We start from the raw sequence: 21673 nt of genomic DNA, 5'->3' as shown, positions 1-21673 counted from the left end.
TAGACCAATGTTTCTCAAAGTATAGTCCTGGGACCAGCAGCGTCACCTGGGAACTTGTGAAAAACGAAAATTTGGGGGCGGGGGAGGGGGGCCCAGCTCCAACCTATTGGATGAGAAACTCATGGTGGAGCCTGCAGTTTTAACAAGGCTCTCTGGTGATTCTGATGCAGGGTACAGGTTAAAGACCCCTGTTACAGAAATGGGCCACATCTGCTGGGACAGAGCCAGCAGAAAAAGGGGGTCTGGCTCTCTCAGTCTCTGCTTTGCATTCCAAAGGCAAAGCTTTGTTTCCCCAGAAGCCAGGTCAGGTTGAGCAGGAAGCAGAGGAGGGTCCTGCCAGCCACATCTGGAGCCCAGCCTGGATTCTCAGCTTCCTGACAAGGTCAAGGGCAGCAACTTTGGTATCATTATGCAAATAGGAAAAGAACATTTTTGAAGGGAAGCCATTGACTTTGTGATTTTAATGAGATGTGGCTCAGCCCTCTCTCCAGATGTCTATTTATTGGTTCACCAACAGCTGCCAGGGAGATGCAATGCAGAGTTCGTTGGGGTTTTTTCTCAATTTAATGCATGAGTTTCTGGAGTTTAAACACCCATTTCTGGAAAGCAGTGGGATCTCCCCGGCCTCTGAAAAGAGGGAGTGGGATTAGCATTCTGAACATTCATTCATCGATTCTTTCAATAAATATGTATTGAATGGCACGGTGCTGGGAACGGGGGCTGGGAGGAGAAGCGGTAGTACCATTTCTTGTGTTAGTTAATGGTATGTTAGCTAACATGCAAACTTTTAAAAAAATAAAATTCAACTGAGTGAATTTTAAGATCTTATTGGCTTTATTCAATGATTTGTGAATCGGGCAGCATCCAATCTAGCAGATAGAAAGAGCTCTAAGGAGCTGTACCAAATGAAAGACTTATAGGCAGAAGGGAGCGGGAACAAGGAAGTTAGACAAGAAAAAGTGGGTTAGTTGTGGCAAGGTCCCTTTCCTTTAGGGGATGGCAGGGGTCTATCAGGCAGACGACCTCACTAGTGCTGACCTGGTGACTCCTGATTGACTGTTCAAGATTGCATTTCCAGGAAAGGCCAAAACTGTAATTAAGTCTGTTTGGTGACATGGGGCTTAGTATAAGTGACTCCATTTGGGGCCTATTTTCTTGTTTTTAACTGTATGTAAGGTTAATTAATGTGTATAGTTAATGGTCTCTTTACAATTAATATTTTCTCACCTATGAGGTAGGTAATATTATCTGTAAACCCCCAATTTTGTAGATGAATAAACTGAGGCTCAAAGAAATCCTCACATGCCAGGTGGGGGTGAATGTAGGGGGCAAGGCTGCTTTACCAATTACCTGTGTTCCTGCAAAACTGTGGGTGGAGGCACTCGGTTAAAGAACCCAAAGCGGGTTGCTGTTTGTGATGTGAAGAATTCACCAGTGTCTGCTAGTCAGTGTCTGTTAGCTTAGCCCACACTGACTCTGTGTGCCTCCCCCCCACCCATCCACACAAGCCCCAGGAGTGTTAAAGAAAGAAGAGCTTTCGGGCTCTGAGTGTCCTGTTCATGGGACAACTGCCCTGTGAGTCATTTATACCTTATTCATTTACTCACCATCTCTTCATTGGGCCCTACTCCATGCCAAGCGCAGTGCTTGTCATTGGGGACACAATGAGGATAAAAAAGCAAGAGAAAGATGGAAGGGACAGCTTGAACTCACTGATTCAGCTCTCAGGATTGGCAGGGTCCTCTTCCTTCCCTACCCTGAAGATATGCCATCCCACCAACCCCATGCCCGCCCCGAGGTCAGGCGGCAGGATCTCCATCCCCACAAGGTCACCAGGTATCCTTTTCAAGGACACATTCCTTCATCCCCAGGACTACTGGCTTCTAGACAGGGGTCTTTGGGACAGTTCTGAATGATCTCCTTCTAAAATAAACACAGAGCCGAAAATGGTTGTGCCTCTTTGAGCTGGAGTACCCCCGGCCGCTGAAGAGCGGGGGTTCAGTTACAGAGGAGAGTGGAAGAAGCAGGAGAGAACAAGGGCCCTGGGCCACTGGGGGTGGCCACCGGGGGCATAATAAGTGGGCCCTTCCCCTTTCTGAGAGAACAGGCCCAGCCCTCCAGCTCCCACACCGGGGCTCTGGGGAGGTCACAGGAGGCTATTCAAAGCCCAGCTGTTCTGCCTGGCCCTGGATGAAAAGGCCCTGGTCCTTAAAAACCAGGACACCAGCAAGACTGGCCATACATGCAGCAGGGTGCAGCCCCACCCAGGAGGCTCTTTTTTTTTTTTCTTTAGGAAGATTAGCCCTGAGCTAACATCTGCTGCCAATCCTCCTCTTTTTGCTGAGGAAGACTGGCCCTGAGCTAACATTGTGCCCATCTTCCTCTACTTTTATATGTGGGACACCTACCACAGCATGGCATGCCAAGCAGTGCCATGTCTGCACCCAGGATCCCAACCGGCGAACCCTGGGCCACCGTGAAGTGGAACGTGGGAACTTAACCGCTGCGCCACCAGGCTGGCCCCCAGGAGGCTCTTGATAGGTAAGGGACAAGCTCCTCACAGAGAAGAGAATCTGTGTTGCCCTGATGCTGTTTCAGGTCTGAAACAAAGGAAACCTCAAGGGCTACACACCAACAGCCAATGAAGGCAGCCCCTTAGAGCTGCACTTAAGCAAGAAAAGTGCTGTCTCCACTTCATCTTCTGCCAAATATATGCATTTTTCAGCATCCAGTTGTTTCCCACCTGAGGCTCTAGCATTAAAGATGGGGTGTGTCTCCAACCATCCTCTGAGATTCAGATTCAGGGATTCGAGTGGGCCCAGGTCATCTCTGCATGCCCATCTGGACCAGCCAGCTTCTGTATCCTTCTAATGTGACCCTGGGAGTTTTAAGCGTTTCCTTGCTTTTTTCGTAATAGAAAACTGAAAGGGAAGATCACTCTGCTGTGCAAAGAATGAGCTGGAGGGTGCTAAAAGACAGCAGGGAGCCCATCTGGAGGCTGTCAAGTAGTCTAGGTGAAAGGCGATGGAGTCAGGATTTATTCGAGCCAGGTTGCAGTGGCAATGATGAGAAGTGATTGAATTAAGGATACATTTTAGAAGTAGAACCAAAAGGACTCGTTCATGGATTGAATTTGAGGGAGTGAGGAAAAAAGAAAAATGAAAGATCGCATCCAAATTTCTGACTTAAGCAACGGAGGGCACGGTGCTGCCATTTCCTGACGGGAAAGACTAGGGAGGAACAGGTTTGGGTGGGAAGGGATCAAGAGGTTTGGTTAATTCAAGTCTGAAATGTTTGAGACATTTCAGGTAGGCAATTGAATGTTAGAATCTAAAAGTCAGAAAAGACCTGGCTTGAGATATGCATTTGACAATCATCACCCTACAGACAGTCTAATGCCTGGGGCCTGAATGAGGTCACAGAGGGAGAGAGCAGGGGTAGGATAGTCACAGAAAAGACTGTGGAACTGTGGGCCCTCCGCTCCTTGGAGGCCTGACAGAGGAGGAGCCAGCAAAGGAGACTGGGAAAGACTGGCAAGCGAGGTGGAGGGCAAGGAGGAGAGGGTGGTGGCCGGAGGCTTAGAGGAGAAAGTGTCGCTAAAGTTGCTGGGGTGGAATGAGTTAAGGAAAGAGAATGGACCCTTGGATTTGGCCTGAGTTCACCTTGATACAGGCTAATGACTCGTAGAAGAGCAGCTCATTTGGAGTGGGTTGAGAAGAGAATGGAAGGCTAATAAATGGAGACAGAGATGCTTTGCCATGAAGGGGCAAAAACCTGGGATGCTATCAGGAGGGGAGATGGGTTAGGGGGAGGTGTTTTTGTTTGTGCATGTTTTGTTTTGAAGGGGGAGACCATATCCACTTCCCCTAGATGCGCCACATTAAGGCAAGTTTGCAGGCTAAAGGGAATAATTCAATAGAGAAGGAGAGGCTGGAGACGCAGAAGGAGGTTAGGGGCTGGGATCCAGGTCCCGAGTCGGGGGAGGGGTCACCTGTGATGCCCTCTCCCGGACAGCTTCTCCACTAGAAATGGACAGAAGGCAAGCGGAGAGTCGAGGACCACAGCAGGCAGGGTTTGACTTTGGTGGTGGGCAGGCCAGGAAATTCTGGGTCTACATGAACCCATTTTATGAAACATAAGGCAGGGCCATCAGTTGGGGAGGAGGTTTGAGGAGAGGAAATATGCAACAGTCACCCTAGAGTTCTTTAAAATGCAGATTCCCGGGCACCACCCGATGATCCTGATTCCACTGTCGAGGCTGGGAATCTTAAGTTTTAACAAGATCCTCAAGTGATGCCTGGTGGGAGGTGTCCTCCTAACCAAAGCAGGAAGGGTTTGTCGTTTGTTTTGTTTTACAATAAGTATATAATGTGTTCTTTATGGAAAATTAGAAAATGAGGATTGACCAAATTGTCATATTTAATCCCCCCTCATCGCTGTTAATATCTCAGCTTTCAAGCTGGGTGTAGCTCAACAGTTTCCCTCACTAACTCAGTTCCTCTCCCTTGTAAGGTTCAAGGTCCCCTGGTGGGGGTGGAGCTCCTGTTTCCGCGCCAGGACCATTTTCCCCCAAATGGAGGTGCTTGCCCAAGGGCGGCTCGCCGCTCCCAGCCCCCTTTCGGGAGCCTGCAGTCGATCGAGTGGGGAGCAGAGGGGGTGCACGAGCTCCGAGGGCCTTCTCAGCACCCGCCGGCTCGAGGGGCACCCGAAGGGCGCGCAGTCCCGGGGACTCTCTCTGCCTCGGGAGCAGGCAGAAGGGGAGGCGCGCTCAGCGTTCGCAGGGCCGCTGGGGCAGAGCCGAGGCTTGAGGGCTGAGCCGCGGTAAGCGAGGCAGTGGGGGCAGCGCCCGGGCACAGACATGGAACCAGGAGACAACGTGGCGGCGTGATCGAGGGACATCACCAGAGCCAGGAGGGACGGACAGCGAGGCCGGACAGCTGATCCGAGGTCCCCCAGGGGCTCCGAGGGCCGAAAGGAGGAGTCGGGGAAGTAGGCCGAGAGCGCCCCCAGGATGGCCTCCCCTCTGTCCCTCATGCCCCCTGCCTCTGGCCCTCATCCCACTGCCGCCGGCCCTCATCCCCCGGTCTCCCGGCGCGCAGTCGCGGCCTCCCTAGGGCCGCACCATTTCCCCCGCTGAGAACCAAGGCCCCTTCCCCACATCAACCCGACTTTTCAATAGGGAACTTCGGCAACACGTGTATCTAAAGCCCCGGAGACCTGCCAGTCCTGAGCCTGCACCTCCACGTATGGGAATTTCGGAGGAACAGTGCTTGTGTACTCCTTTGCGCGTGAACCCGGTCAGCCCGGGCTCGATGTACCGGGCGCCGTGCGAGGTGCCGCGGCCGCAGCGCAGGTCCCAGGTCCCTGCCCCCGTGCGGCTCCGAGTCTAGAGGGGAGCCCCACTTTAAACAAGATCACGGAAAGTGTCTGGAAATTGCGCACGCGCTCTAAAGGAAACCAGTCAGGGGTAGTAGGAGGGTAAGAGGGGAGAGCTCCGTTGGATTGGGAGGGAGGCGTGCGGAGGAAGGTTCCACCAGAGTAAAACAGTGCAGGCACCGTCCCGAACAAGGAACCGGGGGCGTTAGAGGTCCCAAAGAAAACCTCGGGGCAGCTGCAGGGTAAGGAGGGGGCGGTCTCCCCGCTGTGGTTGATCGAGCAGACGCTGTAGACCGCGGTCCACGCGGAGAAAATAATCTAAGGATAAAATAATAGTACATGGAGCGATTGTTATTAAAGTTCCAGAGGCTCTCTTGGTGTTCTTGGGATGAAATCCATGCTCCACACCGCAGCCTGCGGGTCCCGGGCTCTGACCTTGACCGTGAGTCTCCGGCTGCGCGCTTTGTTTTTTGTTTTTTTCTGCCGTCACGTATCCCACCTCGCAGCAGAGACTGGTCAGTGGGTCTTGCTATAGGACCAGGCCGACTCCGGGCCCAGGCGTGAGCCTCTTCATACACTCGCAAGATCATCAAAGCTACCCCAATTTATGTTATCAAAGGATTAACTAAGCAGTTAGGCAAAATTAAGAGCCATGGTGAACAGATGTTAACATCCTCAAAGAGAAAGAATTATACAGAATTCCGAGCAGTCTGGCACAAAAGGGTCAGAGGGCGCCCGCGGGTCTCGAACCCTGGAATGGGTTGTCCAGAAGCATTCTGAAGTTGCGAAGTAACCGCTTGAGCTACAGCCGACCCGTGAGACAAGCTGAGATCGTAGCCTCTAAACACTCCAGTGGAGTGACGTGGCGGGGCGGGGTGCCTCCAGTCCACGCCTCCGAGCGGTCTGCGTCACTGGGTCCCGCCCGCGCCCTGCTCGGTGTCCCCAGAGCTTGTCCTTCCCTGGCCTGATTCCTGCACCCGGAACCACGGAAAGGGAGGGGGATCCTCGACGCGAGGGGAAGGCCGAGGGCCCGGGTGAGCAGGTCAGGGCCGCCGAGAAATCCTCTCCTCCTAGAAGCTTTTCAGAGTGTCCCGGAGCAGACCCTGGTAGACCAGGACGCTCCACAAAATGGTCCAGGAGCAGCCTGTGAGCTTGCCGAGGGCTGAGGTCAGATCGTTTCATCTCTGTGCTGGGCCCTGGGGACACAAGGCTCCTGATCAGCGAATGGTTTTTGTACGGGGAGGTGAGTGAACTAATGAATGATTGATTATCAGGCACCGGGCCCAGGATAGGACCCGCAGGCCGAATGCCTTAGAGCCTCATGGCTCACGAGAAGCTCCCTGTCAAGGGTGAGGTAGGGCTAGTCATTTCTTCCTTCCCCACCCTACCGCCTCGTCTACGCTTTCCTTGTGGAGAATTCAGGAACTGGATGGAGACCTTACCCACACAATTGCTAACAGGGGGACTGAGACCTCAAGGATGATGAGAATGTCCCCGTTTATGGAGCACACGCCACAGTGCCAAGCTCTGGATTAAACATTCACTTCATTTAATGGCCAGAGCAACTCCGTGACGTGGGTAATGTTGCTCCATTTTGCAGATGAATAGACAGGCACAATTATTCAGGCAGGGAACCAAAGTTTAAACTCTCAAGAAAGAGGAGGAGTCACCTGTAGCATCTGTCTGTCTGCCTGTCTTGCTTTTAAATATTTCAAACAACTGGTAAACTCCACTAGATGGTGATCTTCCATTTTGTTCTTTGCTGTTTCCCAGTGCCCAGCACCGCCCGGTCCACGGAAGACCTTCAATAAAGGTTTGTTGAGCGAGTGACTGGGGAGAGTGGAACAGCCTTATACTAGAAGCTGTGCTTTCTCAACCTGGGTTGAAGCCCAGCTCCCTCGCTTCCTAGCTGTGTGACGTCAAGCTCAAACTTTTCATTAATTGGTTTTTTTGTATACGTTTTGTATGAAACAAAAACCACATGAAAAGTTAAAACCAGTGCAGGTAATGAAAGCCACCATTGACCTAATCCTACCTACCAGTCCAGACCCCTCCCCAGCGCTAACAGCTATTTTCTTAAAAGTTCGCTGTGCCTCTTTCTAGTCCTCTTCTATAAATTTACGTATAAAGGTAAATAAAAATAGAGAGCCTTATTTGGGTCATGGCTGTGTTTTGTTTGATCTGATGGGACTGCTCTAGACCAGCTTTGGGGAACCTTCGCGGTGTGTCTTGGATGTGTTCTCACGACAGCGTCTGGAGAGCTCTCACTATTTATAATAGCTCCCCACAAAGACGTGAACCGTGGTTTATCTTACCATTCCCCTGGTAGGACTGAACATTGAAGTTGTTTCTGGTTTGTTCACTAGTTTACAAAATAGTGCTCCAATGAACATCTTGGCACAAGCCTCTTTGTGAACACAGACAAGTATTTCTTGAGGCTAAATTCCCAGAAGCAGAATTGCTGGGCTGAGTGGCATACACATTTAAAATTGTGATTGCCAAGTTGCCATCCACAAATGGGCCTATATTAATGGTATATACCTGATGGAGGCCTGGGACGTTATGCTGTAATCATGGGCCTCACGCAGGCCAGGTACGCAGCAGTCTCAGTAAGCAGTTGCCAAAGTAATTGCCAACAGTCATTCCCCTCCAATCCATTCCCTGACCCTGAGCTGAGCCCTGGCTTTCGAGCCTGGAGCCTGGGTTTAGGAATGAGACAGGCCCCAGAGAGGGAAGGACTCAGTGGCTGCGTTCCAGGTGCTCCCCCTGGTGGGCAAATGCCTGGGACAGTAGGAAATCCCTCATCTTTGTAAACCCCGAAGCAGATTACATGGATTCCTGCTCAGCACTCTGAAAGACCACCTCTCATTCTTAGAAGCCAACCCAGACCCTATTCCCAGGATGATCTGGTGCCTGCCTGTCTTTCTGATGGTACCTGGTGCCCCTGTCTTCTTTCCTGGTTTTGTTGCAACCACGTTGCCTTCACCGGTTCCTCAAGTATGCCCTTTCTAGGTCTTTCGCAGAGATCTCCGCACCCTCCAATCTCATTCTTTAACACTCAACTCATATGCCACCTCCTCAGAGGGGCCTTCCTTGAACACTCTATCTAAAGGGCCACCTCTCTCCTCTCCACACCTTCGCTCTCTTACTCTTTGTCACATCAGCTTGTTTTTCCTCCATTAGCAAGTACACACCTAAGTAAACCCAGACATTTCCAAGTGTGGTAAAGCAGTGTCATGAGGACAAGGACCGTATCTGTCTTACAAGTGATCCTTGTCTCCACAGTGCCTGCCACAGCACTGGGCAGTAGCAAAAACTCAATGTTTATTAAATGAATGGATGAGTGAGTAAATGACACTAACAACAGGAGTGGATTTGAAATTCAGGGCTAGCAGAGGTCAGGCAGCTTATACCTCCAAGTTTTTGGCTCCCTTTCCTCTTTAGATGTCCTTTCATGATCAGTAAAACAATTTTTTCCTGGGGTATTCTTTAGCCAGAGGTTTTGTTCTGAGTGTCCTGGGGTGAGGGGAGGGGACAGAACACAGGGGAGCTTTCCATACCTTTCCTTTGGTAACCTCACCACAGTCTGCAAGTAGACCCTGTTATTTTCTAGATGAGCAAACTGAGGCTCAGAGAGGCAGAGTAGGATGCACAGGGTCAAAGAATGGTAATGTCTGCTGAGGAGAGGGTTAGCAAACAGTCCCCTTCCTCCAGTCCAAACGGACACGTCATCCAAAGGAAGTACGACTGCACACTGATGGCATGGCGGCCCTTCTCAATGGAAAAATCTACACTGGCTGGGATTGGGTCGTGAGTTCATCCGTTCAACAAACCCTTAAAGATCATCTACTGTGTACCAGGCCCTTCAGAGATGAGTAAGGGGTGATTCAGCTTTCAAAAGCCTTATATCAAGAGATGTAATAGACTATTGCTCTGTAGGGTGTCAAGGTATGTTTGGAGTAGGTACAAGCAGGGCGACCACATACGGCCAGGTTCTGCATAACTCACATCTGGGCATTGCCCTTCAGAGTGACCACAATGTGAATGGTGCTCTCTGGAGTCACCCAGTGCACCATCAGAGCAAATATACGTGGCTGCTTGTGCCAATGGGGTAAGCATCTGGAATTTGGTGATCAGTCTGAGGAATGAGAAGAGAGAATAAATCTCAGGGGAGCACCAATATCTGGGAGTCTGTGGAAGAAGCAAAAGCCAGAAAGGCAGGAGGAGGGCCAGGCTGTTAGAGACATCAACAGAAGAGGAATCAAGATGGGGATACAGACAACAATGCCAACAGCCGCGAACAGTCAAGCAGAGAAGGGCTCCTGAGTGACTGGCAGCAAGGAGTTTTTTGGTGACCTTGGCAGGAGTGGTGAGGATGAGGGTCAGATTCCTGTTTGTTGGGGAGTGAATGGGACATAGGGACAGAATGACGGCGTTCAGCTCTTTCTGGAAGTTGGGCTGTGAAAGGAGAGAAGGAGCAAGGGTGGTTAGAGTTCAGGACTGGGGAGAGCTTTTGTTTTGTTGTTGGTCTTTCAGAAGAGAGCCTCGTGCATGTCTAAATGCTGTTGGGAAGGAGGTGGTAGCAAAGAGAAGTTGAAAAGTCACTGGGGAGGGTTTTCGCCAGGATGATTCACACAGGAAGGTTTCTAGCAGGGAGAGGGGTTAGATTCATAGAGGGCAGAGATTGCAGATGATAGCTAGCCAGGACTCCAGAAGGCTTCAGGGAAGTGGTGTGCCTGAGTCCTGGGCAAAATGGGCCCAGCCCTATGCTAAGTGATTTAAAGAGCCCTGCCTACAATGCTCTCCACAATGCAATGAGGAATTGTTGAGGAACCAAGGGAAAATGCATACCCAGAACTCTTCTATATCAGCCTCCTGGTAACTAGAACACTCAAATCACCTGCCAGAACAGCCCTGAGGATCTTCCAGGGTCTTTCTGGGCCTTTTTCTCAGGATAACCTCCCAAGAACAGACCACACCCAAGGAGAAGCCAGTTCATTTTATGAGGCTAGCGTTACTCTAATACCATAACAGAAAAACTCATTACAAGAAAACAACAGACCAATAGCCCCCATGAAGATAGATGCAAAAATTCTAAACAAAATTTTAGCACATAGAATCCAACAATCTTTAAAAAGGGTAACACCTCATGACTAAAGGGGATTTATCCCAGATATGCAAGGTCGGCTTAACATTTGAAAATCAGTCAACATAATTCAGTATATTAACAAACTGTATATATATCTCACCATACCAATAGATGCAGAAAAGGCATTTAACAATCCAACATCCATTCCTGATTTTAGAAAAAACTCTCAGCAACCCAGGAACAGTAGAGGGCTTCCTCACTCTGATAACGGGCATCTAACAAAAGGCCTACATCTAATATCATACTTAAGAGTGAAAGACTGAGTGGCTTTCCCTCCCTAAGTTCAAGAACCAGACAGGATGTCCACTCTGATCACTTTTATTTAACATTATACTGAAGGTTCTAGTCAGTGTAATAAGTCAAAAAAAGTTATCCAATTTAGAGAGAAAGAAGTAAAAGTGTTCATATCGATCAATGACATAATCATCTCTATAAAAAACAGATGGAATCTACAAAAAGCTACTAGAACTAATAAGTGATTTTGGCAAGGTTACAGGATACAAGATCAGCATACAATAATCAATTGTGTTTCCATTTATAGTAAGAAACAACTGAAATAAAATTTTTAAAAATACCATTTACAATAGCACCAAAAGTTATTGGATACTTAGGGATGAATAGAACAAAATATATGCAAGATCCATAGATTGAAAACTACAAAACCTTGCTGGGACAAATTAAAGAAAACCTACATAAATGGAGAAACATACTTTGTTCCTGGGTCAGAAGACTCAATATTGTTAAGTCGCCAGTTCTCTCCAAATTGTTCTGTAGATGCAATACACTCCGGTAAAAACTCCAGCCAACTTTTTTGTTAACTATTGACAAGCTGATTTTAAAATTCATATAAAAATTAAGGGACCTAGATTAGTCAAAACAACTTTGAAAAAGAAGAATAAAATTGGAGGGCTAACACTACCCGATTTTAAGACTACAGTAATCAAGATAGTGTGATATTGACATAAAGATGGACAAATAGATCAATGGAACAGAGTAGAGACTCCAAAAATAGACAACTGATTCTTAGTAAATCTGCACAGGCAATTCAGTGGGAAAGGTGTAGTCTTTTCCACAAATAGGGCTGAAAGAATTGCTTATCCATATGCAAAAAAATGAAGTTTGGGCCATACATCCTCCCCCCACATACAAAATGAAATGGCAAAAAAAAAAAAAACAAAACCTATTGATGGATCATAGACCTAAATGTAAAACCTAAAAACCATAAAATTTCTAGGAGAAAATATTTTTGACCTTGAGCTAGGCAAAGATTTCTTAAATATGAGATCAAAAAGTATGATTCATAAAAGAAAAAAAAAACTGACCAATTGAATTTCATCAAGATTTAAAACTCTAGGGTCTGGCTCCGTGGCCGAGTGGTTAAGTTCGCCAGCTCTGCTGCGGCGGCCCAGGGTTCAGATCCTGGGCGCGGACATGGCACCACTCGTCAGGCCACATTGAGGCCGCGTCCCACATCCCACAACTAGAAAGACGTGCAACTAAGATATACAACTGTGTACAGGGGGGAGTTTGGGGAGATAAAGTAGAAAAAAAATAAATAAATAAAAATAAAAAGATAAGATTTAAAACTCTGCTCTTTGAAAGATGCTGTTAAGAAAATGCAAAGATAAGCCACAGACTGAGAGAAAAATCTTTGCAAATCATATACCTTATAAAAGGCTTGTATACGAAATATAAAAGAACTCTCAAAACTCAAGAGGATGAAAGCAAACGGCTCATTTTTTTAATGGGCTGAAGGTCTTAACAGACATTTCTTCCAAAGAAGATATATGGATGGCAAATAAGCACATGATAAAAAATTCTCAGTATCATTTGTCTTTAGAGAAATTCAAATTAAAACCACAAGGTGATACCACCACACATTTATTAGAATGGCTAGAATGAAAAGACTGACCATTCCAAATGTTGGTAAGCATGTGGAGGAACTGGAACTCTCATACACTGCTGGGGAGGTGGGGGGCGCGGAGGTGAATGTAAAATGATAAAATCACTCTGGAAGGAAGAGTTTGGCAATTTCTTAAAAAACTAGACAAAAGGGGCCAGCCCGTGGCCTAGTGGTTAAATGCAGTGTGCTCTGCTTTAGTGGCCTGGGTTTGGTTCCCAGACGCAGACCTACACTACTGGTCATGCTGTGGCAGCAAACCACATACAAAATAGGGGAAGATTGACATGGATGTTAGCTCAGGACAAATCTTCCTCAGCAAAAAAAAAAAAGCACTAAACATACACGTATCATCTGATCCAAGCATTCCACTACTAGCTATTTACTCAAGAGAAAAGAAACCATGTATTGAAACAAAATCTTGTATACAAATATTACTAGCACCTTCATTCATAATATCCCCAAATAGGAAACAACTCAAATATTTATAAACAGGACAATGGATAAACACTCCATGTCATATCCATGCGATGGAATACTATTCAGCAATAGAATGGAATAAAATTTTGGTACTTGCATCAACATGGATGAATCTCAAAATAATTATATGTATATATCTGTGTGTGTCTGTATATATGGTTCCATGTATATAAAACTCTAAAAAATGCAAATTAATCCGTTTTGAGAGAAAGCCGAACAGTGGTTGCCTCGGGATGGTGGGGGTCAGGTGGGAGGTTATAAGAGGGTGGAATTTTAAAGGGATCTTTTGGGAGTATTGTGTTCACTATCTGCTTATGGTGATGGTTTCACGGGTGTACACATATGTCAAAACCTACCGTGTGCAGCTTCTTGTGTGTCAATTATACCTCAATAAGCTGTTTAGTATATAGGCCTATAGTATATGGGCCTCCCTATTACTCTGCTTTTTACCCCACAAATGTTAGGAACGAGCTTAGTGATAAGACATCAGTGATAAGAGTTGAACATTAAGGAAGATGAAGAGCAAGTAGCCTTTTTTCAGTGTGTGTCTGTGAGTGTGCTGTGTTTGTGAGAGACAGAAAGAGAAAAGATGTTTTTCTCAATTTCCCAAACACCCAGCAGTCTCCAAAAGTCACTGGATAATAAAATTAACAGCAAGTTTTTATTTAGCAACCACCATGACCCCAGCCTCGAGTCAAATTCTTGACAAATGTATACAGTAATCCTTTTGGCCCTCCCAACAAATTTATAATATTTTGACAGTTTAGAAAAGTGAGGCTCAGAGGCCTCAAGTCACCTATGCAAAATTGCACAGCAAATAAGTGTCAGAGCCATGACCTGCGGGGCCTGAGCAGGCTGGACTTGTTTCCTTTCTCTCTTTGAGGACCCCTCCCTGCAGGCAGCTCCCAGTTGGGCGGCTGCCCGCCTCCGGCTGCAGGTGGGCAGCTGTTGAGACAATAGGCCAAGCCTGTCCAAATGTTCTAACCTCCAAGGTTAGCTATTGTGCATGGGGCTATATATAGCTCGCTGGTGGGAAGAAAGAGAAAATAAGATTTACTTTCTGGAGGCTCAGAGGATTTAGGCAACTTGAAATGTCCTGGAGGCCTCTGCAGACCAGCACTTAAAGGTCATTGGCTGAGCGCAGTTGGAGTGTGGTTTCTTGGCAAGGGAGGAGGTGTCCTGGCCCAGGGAGGTGTGACACGTTCCTCTGCTCAAAATAGAGACTGGCTATTTCCTGAGTGGGAGTCAGCCCTCTGGCCTCTGACCGTTGGAGGCTCTGACAGCCCTGGTGGAGAGTGAGAAGTGCTGCGAGCATTCAGGGCCCCTGAGGGTCTCCGGCTGGGGTTGGGGGACGACAGCCAAGGGCAGTGAGAGAGCTGCTATATTGCTGATGGGGGAGGGGTTGGCTCCCACCTCTGCCTGGTGTAGTATGGGGGAGGAAGAGGGGAACATGGAATGAGCCTTGAGGACTGGGAAGGGTTTCCAGGGAGAGGCCAGTCCATGCAAAGTGTGATAGTGGAGGTGTTCTTGAGGCTGCAAGTCGCTGGGTGTGGAGGGAATTGATGGTTCCTGTGTAGAAAGTGACTGAAGAAGGGTCCAGAATGGAGGCAGAGGCTGGACGGTGACCCTGGTGGTGTGAGTGAGCATTCAGAGGTGATGTTCTAACTGGGTGAGAACCAGCAGTGCCCTGGGGTTTAGCTCCTCCATAGGATTAACTCAGTACTGGCTCCTTGCTGGTGGTGAGCTGGTTTACACTGGTGTAGCCATCTTGGGGTTTTAATGTAGAAATACTTCTGAACTGGTTGGTAACTAGCCACTGCCCAGGTCCCCAAAGGGACCTCCACCATCACAGCCTTCCCTGTCTTCCCCAACCTCTGTCCTGGGGTACCCTAGTCCTCATCTCCCACAGATCCACCAGAAGGTTAATGCTTAGCCTCCCTCTGATTGGCTCATGCCAGGGTTATTAAATATTTGAATATCACCTTTGCTGGACCCAAAGAGTCACTATAGTCAATCGATATTTGCTATATGCCAGACATTCACCATTCTAGATGCTTTCCCTACATCTACAACACCAGTAATAACAATAAGACAACAATGGCTGACAAGTATTGGGTGCTTATTAGGTGCCAGGCACTGTGTTAGGTGCTTTGCATTGATTATGACATTTTAATACCCACCCATTCACTCTAACCCTATGTAGTAGGTTCTTATCTTATCCTCCATTTTCAGAAGAAAAAAAACCCCAAGGCCCAGAGAGGTTGAGTAGCTTGCTTTGAGTCACACAGCTGGTATGTAACAGGGCCGGATTCAAACCCAGTTCTTGCTGACTCCAAAGTCCTTGCGCTGGTATTACTCTGTGCTGTGAGAAATAATACCAAATAATACAAAAATGCTTGTAAAATTGAAAAACATGACTCTAATATTAAAAACACTCTCCTCCCTTCTGATCTGAGTCCAACCCCTTCATCAGGCAGTTCCTCCAACTTTGCTGCTTAAGTGTTTCTAATACATCGTCTGAAATTGATGGGTACCATTCTCATGCTGTGAAAATAAATTTGATCATGCCAGGAGTTTCCCAGTTAATCTAGTTGAACAGTGGCCCTGAAATACTCTCTGCAGCAGAGCATGCAGGTGAGTCCTGGCTGATGTCTGCAGGAGACTAATGGGGTTACGGAGCCTTCCCCAGCTCCATGACGTCCATTTGCTCTCCCCTTCAGAGCTTTCCTGGAAACTCTCCTTCCTGATTCTTTTTTTATTACGTTGTGCTGCAGTCGATGCAAAGGCCATTAATCTGTGTGGTGTCTCACTGGCAAGCTTTATAAGGGATGCCCTGTTCCCGAAAGCTGGCCGCCTTCTGCCTGTGTTCCAGGAACTGTCCAATGTATTAATGGCTGGTCATGAACACGCCCTGGTCCACTCAACAACTATCTAGGGAGGGCCAGCCAGGGGTCAGGCACTGTTGTAGATATGAAGGATAGAGCCAAAGATAAAAACAGCCCCTTGGCCTGCCCTCATGGGGCTTGTAGTCTAGGAAAGAAAGAGATGTCTACAGAAATACAGCCAACTGTATAATTATGTTTTGTGATAAATGCTATGAAAGAAAAGTCCTAAAGTAAAACGAAAGTTGATGTCAGATCTTAGATTGGATTGTCAAGAAAGTAGGAAGAAGGGATATTGCAAGTAATATTCAAGCTGACACATGAGGAGGCAGCCAGTGGAAGGAAGGAGAGGGTCTCAGAAGAAAGAAAGTTCCAGGCAAGGGGAACAGCGTGGGTGAAGGCCCTGCAGTCAGATAAAAGTTTGACATGTTTAAGGTCATGAAAAAAAAAACCTCTTTTCTGGAGTTTAGTGAGCAGAGGGAAGGTGAGAGGGGATGGGGCTGGACAGTGGGAGTGGGCCAGATTTTCTATGAATGAGGGTCTCCATTCAGGAAGTACAGAGGAGGATATGGGGCCTGAGGAGGGCAGTGGAACTGTCCCCAAATACCCTTTGGCAGGACAGACAAACTACTTGATAACGGTAAGAGGAGGAGCCCCCCAAAGCTCTCTTTTTCTCGTAAGGAGAGTGCAAACGGAGTTGCTTTCATAGAAAAATCTGTCTTGGGTTAAAATCCTGTCATACTGGCAAGGGAAAGCATTCTTGGTGAAAGTAAACCCAGCCAGGCCATGTGAGTAAATGCATCCTGAACTTTTGGGAGCTGGGACACTGCCTCAGTGAGGATTCTTTTAGTTAAAGTGACAGAAACCAACTCAAATTAGCTCAAGTGAAAAAGAGAACTGTATTGACACAGACAGCTGGGGAGTCTGGGGAAGAAACCAGCAGGGGAGAGAGGCTCCAACTGGTCATCAGTTGTCTGTCTCTTCTGGTCTGTCCAGCTCCCTCTGTTCATCTCTCCTTCCTTCTCTCTCCTCGCTGAGTTATTCAGACGGAAGTGGCTTCATTCTGGGACAGACAAGATGACCTCATGCTACTTCAGATAAAAGAGCTAGATTGTTATCCAAAGTCTGACTCTCCGCTTGGATCGTATACCAATCCCTGGACCGACTGCCAGGACAGAGCCGTCTGATTGCCCGCATCAGTTGCGCCAGCCACGTCGGTCAGACAGTGAGAGTACAAAACTGGAGAGGGGCTGTTCCCCAAAGGCGTACCGGCAGACCAAGCAGACCCCTAGCATCAAACAAGTGCACAACTGGTCCTGCCTCCATATGTAGAATTTTATTCCATTATTTTCGTAAATGTAAAAAAGAAGAAATGTCACCCATAATCCTACCATTTATTGTTAATATTTTGCCGTATATCCTATTAATCATATGCACACACATAGAGGAAGATAGATATACACTTATTTTATTGGCTTTGTTTTCCCCTTTTTGTGTAGTCATTTGGTAGAAGATTTTAATTCCAATAATATTAACTTTTAATTTTTCCGAAGAATCTTAAACCTCTGTTCCTCTAATCAGAGATGTCCCAAGTGAAACTTTTGTTGGCACTCCTGTATGCAAACCTCCTTCAAAAGCTTTTACTCCTTCCCATCTTTCTTAACATTTAACACTGATATCAATGTCCCTAGTCACATTGTCATCATTGGCTTTCAGTTCAACCATAAATGGTATGCTCATGTTCCCAAATGGTTTTTGTATCTTCATCTAACCTTAGCTTGCAATCTTTATTTTCTGATTTAAATTTAACCTAATTAGAGTACTTTTCTTAGTACTTTCCCCTAGAAAACACTAGCGTACTTGCTGAGTCCTTGCATGTCCAGAAAAATAGTCTTTACGCGTGGATGATAAGTTGGCTGGATATAAGATTCTTGGAATGTGGTCCTTTTCTTTCAAAGTCTAGGATCCCTCTTTCATTGTCTTCTCTTTTCCACTGTTGCAGATGAGAAGTTTAATACCAATCTGATTCACTTTAAAGAAGCTTCCTCTGTGCCTGGAAATGTGTGGGATTTTCTCTTTAACCTCGAATTTGAGAAGCTTCACCAGGATATGATTAGTTTGGAATATTTTGCGCAAGTTGGAAGTTATTATTTTTCTCTTTCAATGCCTTTTGCCTTAAGGATCCCTTGCTATTTGCATGCCAGATCATCTCCCGAAGCTACCCTTTATGAATCTTATCATGTACACACAATTTGCATTTCTTTGGGTTTTTTGCTTCTGGGTGTATGTGATGCTTCCCTCATTTTGATTTTCCAGAACACAAGTTTCATTCTCAGTAGTAATTTTTCTCCTTTTCCAGTTTTTTGGTTAATTTTTAAAAATATTTTTGCAGTTTTTTTTCTTTTCTTTCTTTCTTTCTTTCTTTTTTTTTTTTTTGGTGAGGAAGATTGGCCCTGAGCTGACATCTGTTGCCAACCTTCCTCTTTTTGCTTGAGGAAGATTGTCACTGAGCTAACATCTGTGACAATCGTCCTCTATTTTGTATGTGGGACACTGCCACAGCATGGCTTGATAAGCAATGTATAGGTCCATGCCTGGGATCCGAATCCATGAACTCCAGGCCACTGAAGTGGAACATGTGGACTTAACCACTATACCACCAGGCTGGCCCCTGCTTTTGCAGTTTTCAGGTGATATCTTCTTTAATGTTTTCAGTTTTAGAGATTTCTTGCCCTTCTCCCAGTAGAACCACTAGGTGCATCAGTATCTCTTGGGGACTCAACTTCCCTTCCTCAAATGGCTGTGAACTTCCTTTCCTCAAACGTTGACCATTTTGCTCCGTTGTCTTCTGCTGTATAGTAGTATTGAGGAAAAGTCTGACACAAGCCTGATTTTTGTCCCTGTGTAGGACACCTATTGTCTCTTTCCTAGAAAGCTGTCCCTATGCTGGTATTGCTGATGGGGTGGCTCTTCTCTTTCAATAGTTAGGAAAGGTGACATTGTTAAAGTGTTGGACCACACTGAGAGCAGTTGGAAATCCCCATTATCTTTTTTCCCTACCTGTGGCCCCAGCAATCCACCACTGGGCTTTGTCCAGGCTGTCACTGATGGAGGGTCCTCTTGATGTCTAGAATCATTGCCCAGTAGTTTGATGTCTAACATTATAATGAAATGTTAGAATTCTCTATATGTCTGCATGGATATTTCTGTAAGAAGATGGTGTAGGGAGAGGAGAAATGATTCTGTCTAGTAGGTAAGCTTCTTAATTGCAAACAACATAAACCTTCTCTCTGTTGTTTTATTTGAAAGCTGTTGAGAAGCTTCAAGAACTAATGGACAGACTAGAGAAGCGGGTTTGGAAAACAGGTAGGAACCAAGGGAGGCAGGGTGGCTGGGTACAAGACTGGGAACAGTCTGACTATGACACTATCGTCACTGCTTTCCTGGAGACTCACCATACTGCTGGACTCTTAACCTGGCTACTACCACCTTGAATCATCACTAACTGTCCCTGAATCTTTGCGCCACTCCCTGCTCTCATATGCAGCAGGCAGGGTATAAACATTCTCCATTGGGGCTGTCATCGTGGAAAGGGGCTCAACCTCTCTCCAGGAACTATATAATAAGAACCTTACCTTTTAAAGGCTGACATCCTAAAAGGGGCACGTGTCCGTCTAGGCAAACATCAGTAGATTTCTGATTTCTTCCACTGAGTAGGAGTCTTTAGTTCTGTTTGGGAATTGTGACACTTCCCGAGAAATGATGAAGCAGATGCTGTCATTACCCTGCCTGTACCCTCTCAGCACTCATCTCTACCCTGATCCTTCCAGACATCTGCAGCTCTCTGCCAGCTGCAGGGATGCACGTGACCTCGACCCAGGACAAGTTGGGAGAGCCAGATCCTTAATGCTCCTTGTCTCGGTTCTCAACCAATAACAGGACATGAGCATAATGGATAAGGACCCCAGCTCCTATGTGCCATGGTTGGGGTAACTCTGGGCTGTATATTACAGTCTTTCCCAGCAGGATTGAGCCCCAACTGCCCATAGTGGGAAATGGTTTGATGAAACATCCTTTATACCTGTCTCACTTTCCCATTCCCCTACTTGTATTTCCTGAGACTACCTACCAAATAAACTACTTGCACTTGAATACTTGTCTTAGGGCCTGCTCTTGGGGTTACCCAAACACAGACTGTTGGTGAAGCCCTATTGGGAATGCGGCCAAGAGTGCCTGGAATGAGGGACAGGGCTGAGGAGTCCTAACCCTTTCCTGCTTCTCACTTAGAGTTGCTGAAGGAGTATTGATGCTTTATCCTGAATGCCCACTCCCCTCTTCCCCCACCCCCACATATGCCCCTTGACCCAGTCTTATCACCCCCACTTGTTCATCTTACAGAAGGACTCACTCATGTGCAAAGATAACACAAAAAGATGTCCATTGCAGCTTTGATTGTGATAGAAAACAAAGTGGGAATGCTGAAATGTCCATCAATCGGGTCAAACAAATTACAGCGCATCTCTACAAGGTAACACAATGCAGCAATGAGCAACAATGCTACCGATTACCGCGAACCAACGTGGCAAGATGCCCCAAATATACTGTTGAGAGAAAAAATCAAATTGCAAAAGAGCATTATAGCTTTATTTCACAAATAGATAATTCAATAAATATTTGTCTACTATGTTCCAGGCTTTTATTGTCCTGTTTTTAAAAATTTTCATCTCTTCTATTATCTCAGTTGTGTTTTATTTGAAAAATGGCTTCTTTTTCAAAAATATTCAAAGAAGATGAGATAAAGAGGATTCAGGGTGGCTTTTGAAAACTGTTTAGAGTTAATAATTTAAATACCTTCTGGGAGCATTTTCTCCCACTTTTTTCATAAAAGGCCTAATTGGAAGGTGAACATTAAATATGAAGATTCATATGTATATATATCTGGTTTTCTAACAGTTATGGAACTTAGGTCACCTATTCCCTTCTGTACTACTTGAATTTTTACCCCTCCAACACACACACACTCACACACACACACACGTACACACATGGTTTTTCTCTCAGACGCGTCTCCCTCATTAGTGGCTTTCTGCTCTTTGGAAGTCTTGCCCTTGCTCACTGCCAGATGCTTCTGTGGTCTGCTCTGAACTATCTGTCGTACCAGGCAAGGAGCCATATTCAGCCATCCTGGTAGGCCTGTTTCCTTTTGTCTGGTGCCCTAACACTTGCATCTCCTCCAGAGATAGTCAAAGAAGATGAGGAAGAATGCAGGGGAGCATTTTAGAACCGTTCAGAGTTCAAAGCTTGAATACCTTAATAAGAGCCTTAAGAAAGTTTTTTCTTAAAAGACTTAAGTTGAAGAAAAGCATACCGTGTGCTGTTTTCCCTGAGCCCCACCCTGTGCATGACTGCCATAAGGCGTTGCTCATTGTAAAGTAATTGGTTATTCTGACTCCTTCCGCAAATTAATTTACCTCAGGAAGCCATGTTCCTCCATAAAGCGAGGGGAAACAATGGGCTCTCTTACATTCTCCACAATATGGTGCTCATTAGCTAAATACTGACTTTGTTGGGCTCTAGAACAGAACAAAATATCCTAAAGCAAGGTTATGGCTGTAGCAAACTGGAAAGAAAAGGGACCCTCACACCTGTGTCTGAGCCCGGGGTGGGGAAGGAGCCAGGCTGGGGAGCCAAGGGTGGGAGGCCTGCTGCCCAGGTGGCTTCCTCCCCCTCTCCTGGGGCCTGGGCCCGGAGGGAGTGATGAAAGAGGGACAGAGGGTGGCGTTTCAACCTCCTGGTGGAGGTGCCAGAGTATCTTACAGACCAGTGGCCTCCACATTATTGTTTCCCCATCCTGTTTTAATCACAACTGCCTCTAATGGCAAAAAT

The 21673-nt window shown here is 46.6% G+C and overlaps 1 long non-coding RNA gene across 1 annotated transcript; it reads left to right on the top strand.

Moving 5' to 3' along the window:
* Positions 1 to 6303: 6303 nt before the first annotated feature.
* On the top strand, positions 6304 to 20448 carry LOC139046171 (uncharacterized). Its single transcript, XR_011505812.1, has 4 exons — positions 6304 to 6619; positions 7150 to 7189; positions 19097 to 19153; positions 20186 to 20448. It is a non-coding gene; the product is annotated as an uncharacterized lncRNA (long non-coding RNA).
* The last annotated feature ends 1225 nt before the right edge of the window (positions 20449 to 21673 follow it).

The sequence above is a fragment of the Equus asinus genome, chromosome 9 (genome assembly GCF_041296235.1).
Source record: "Equus asinus isolate D_3611 breed Donkey chromosome 9, EquAss-T2T_v2, whole genome shotgun sequence".
NCBI classification, from domain to species: domain Eukaryota; kingdom Metazoa; phylum Chordata; class Mammalia; order Perissodactyla; family Equidae; genus Equus; species Equus asinus.
This window is presented reverse-complemented; position numbering and strand designations above follow the sequence as displayed.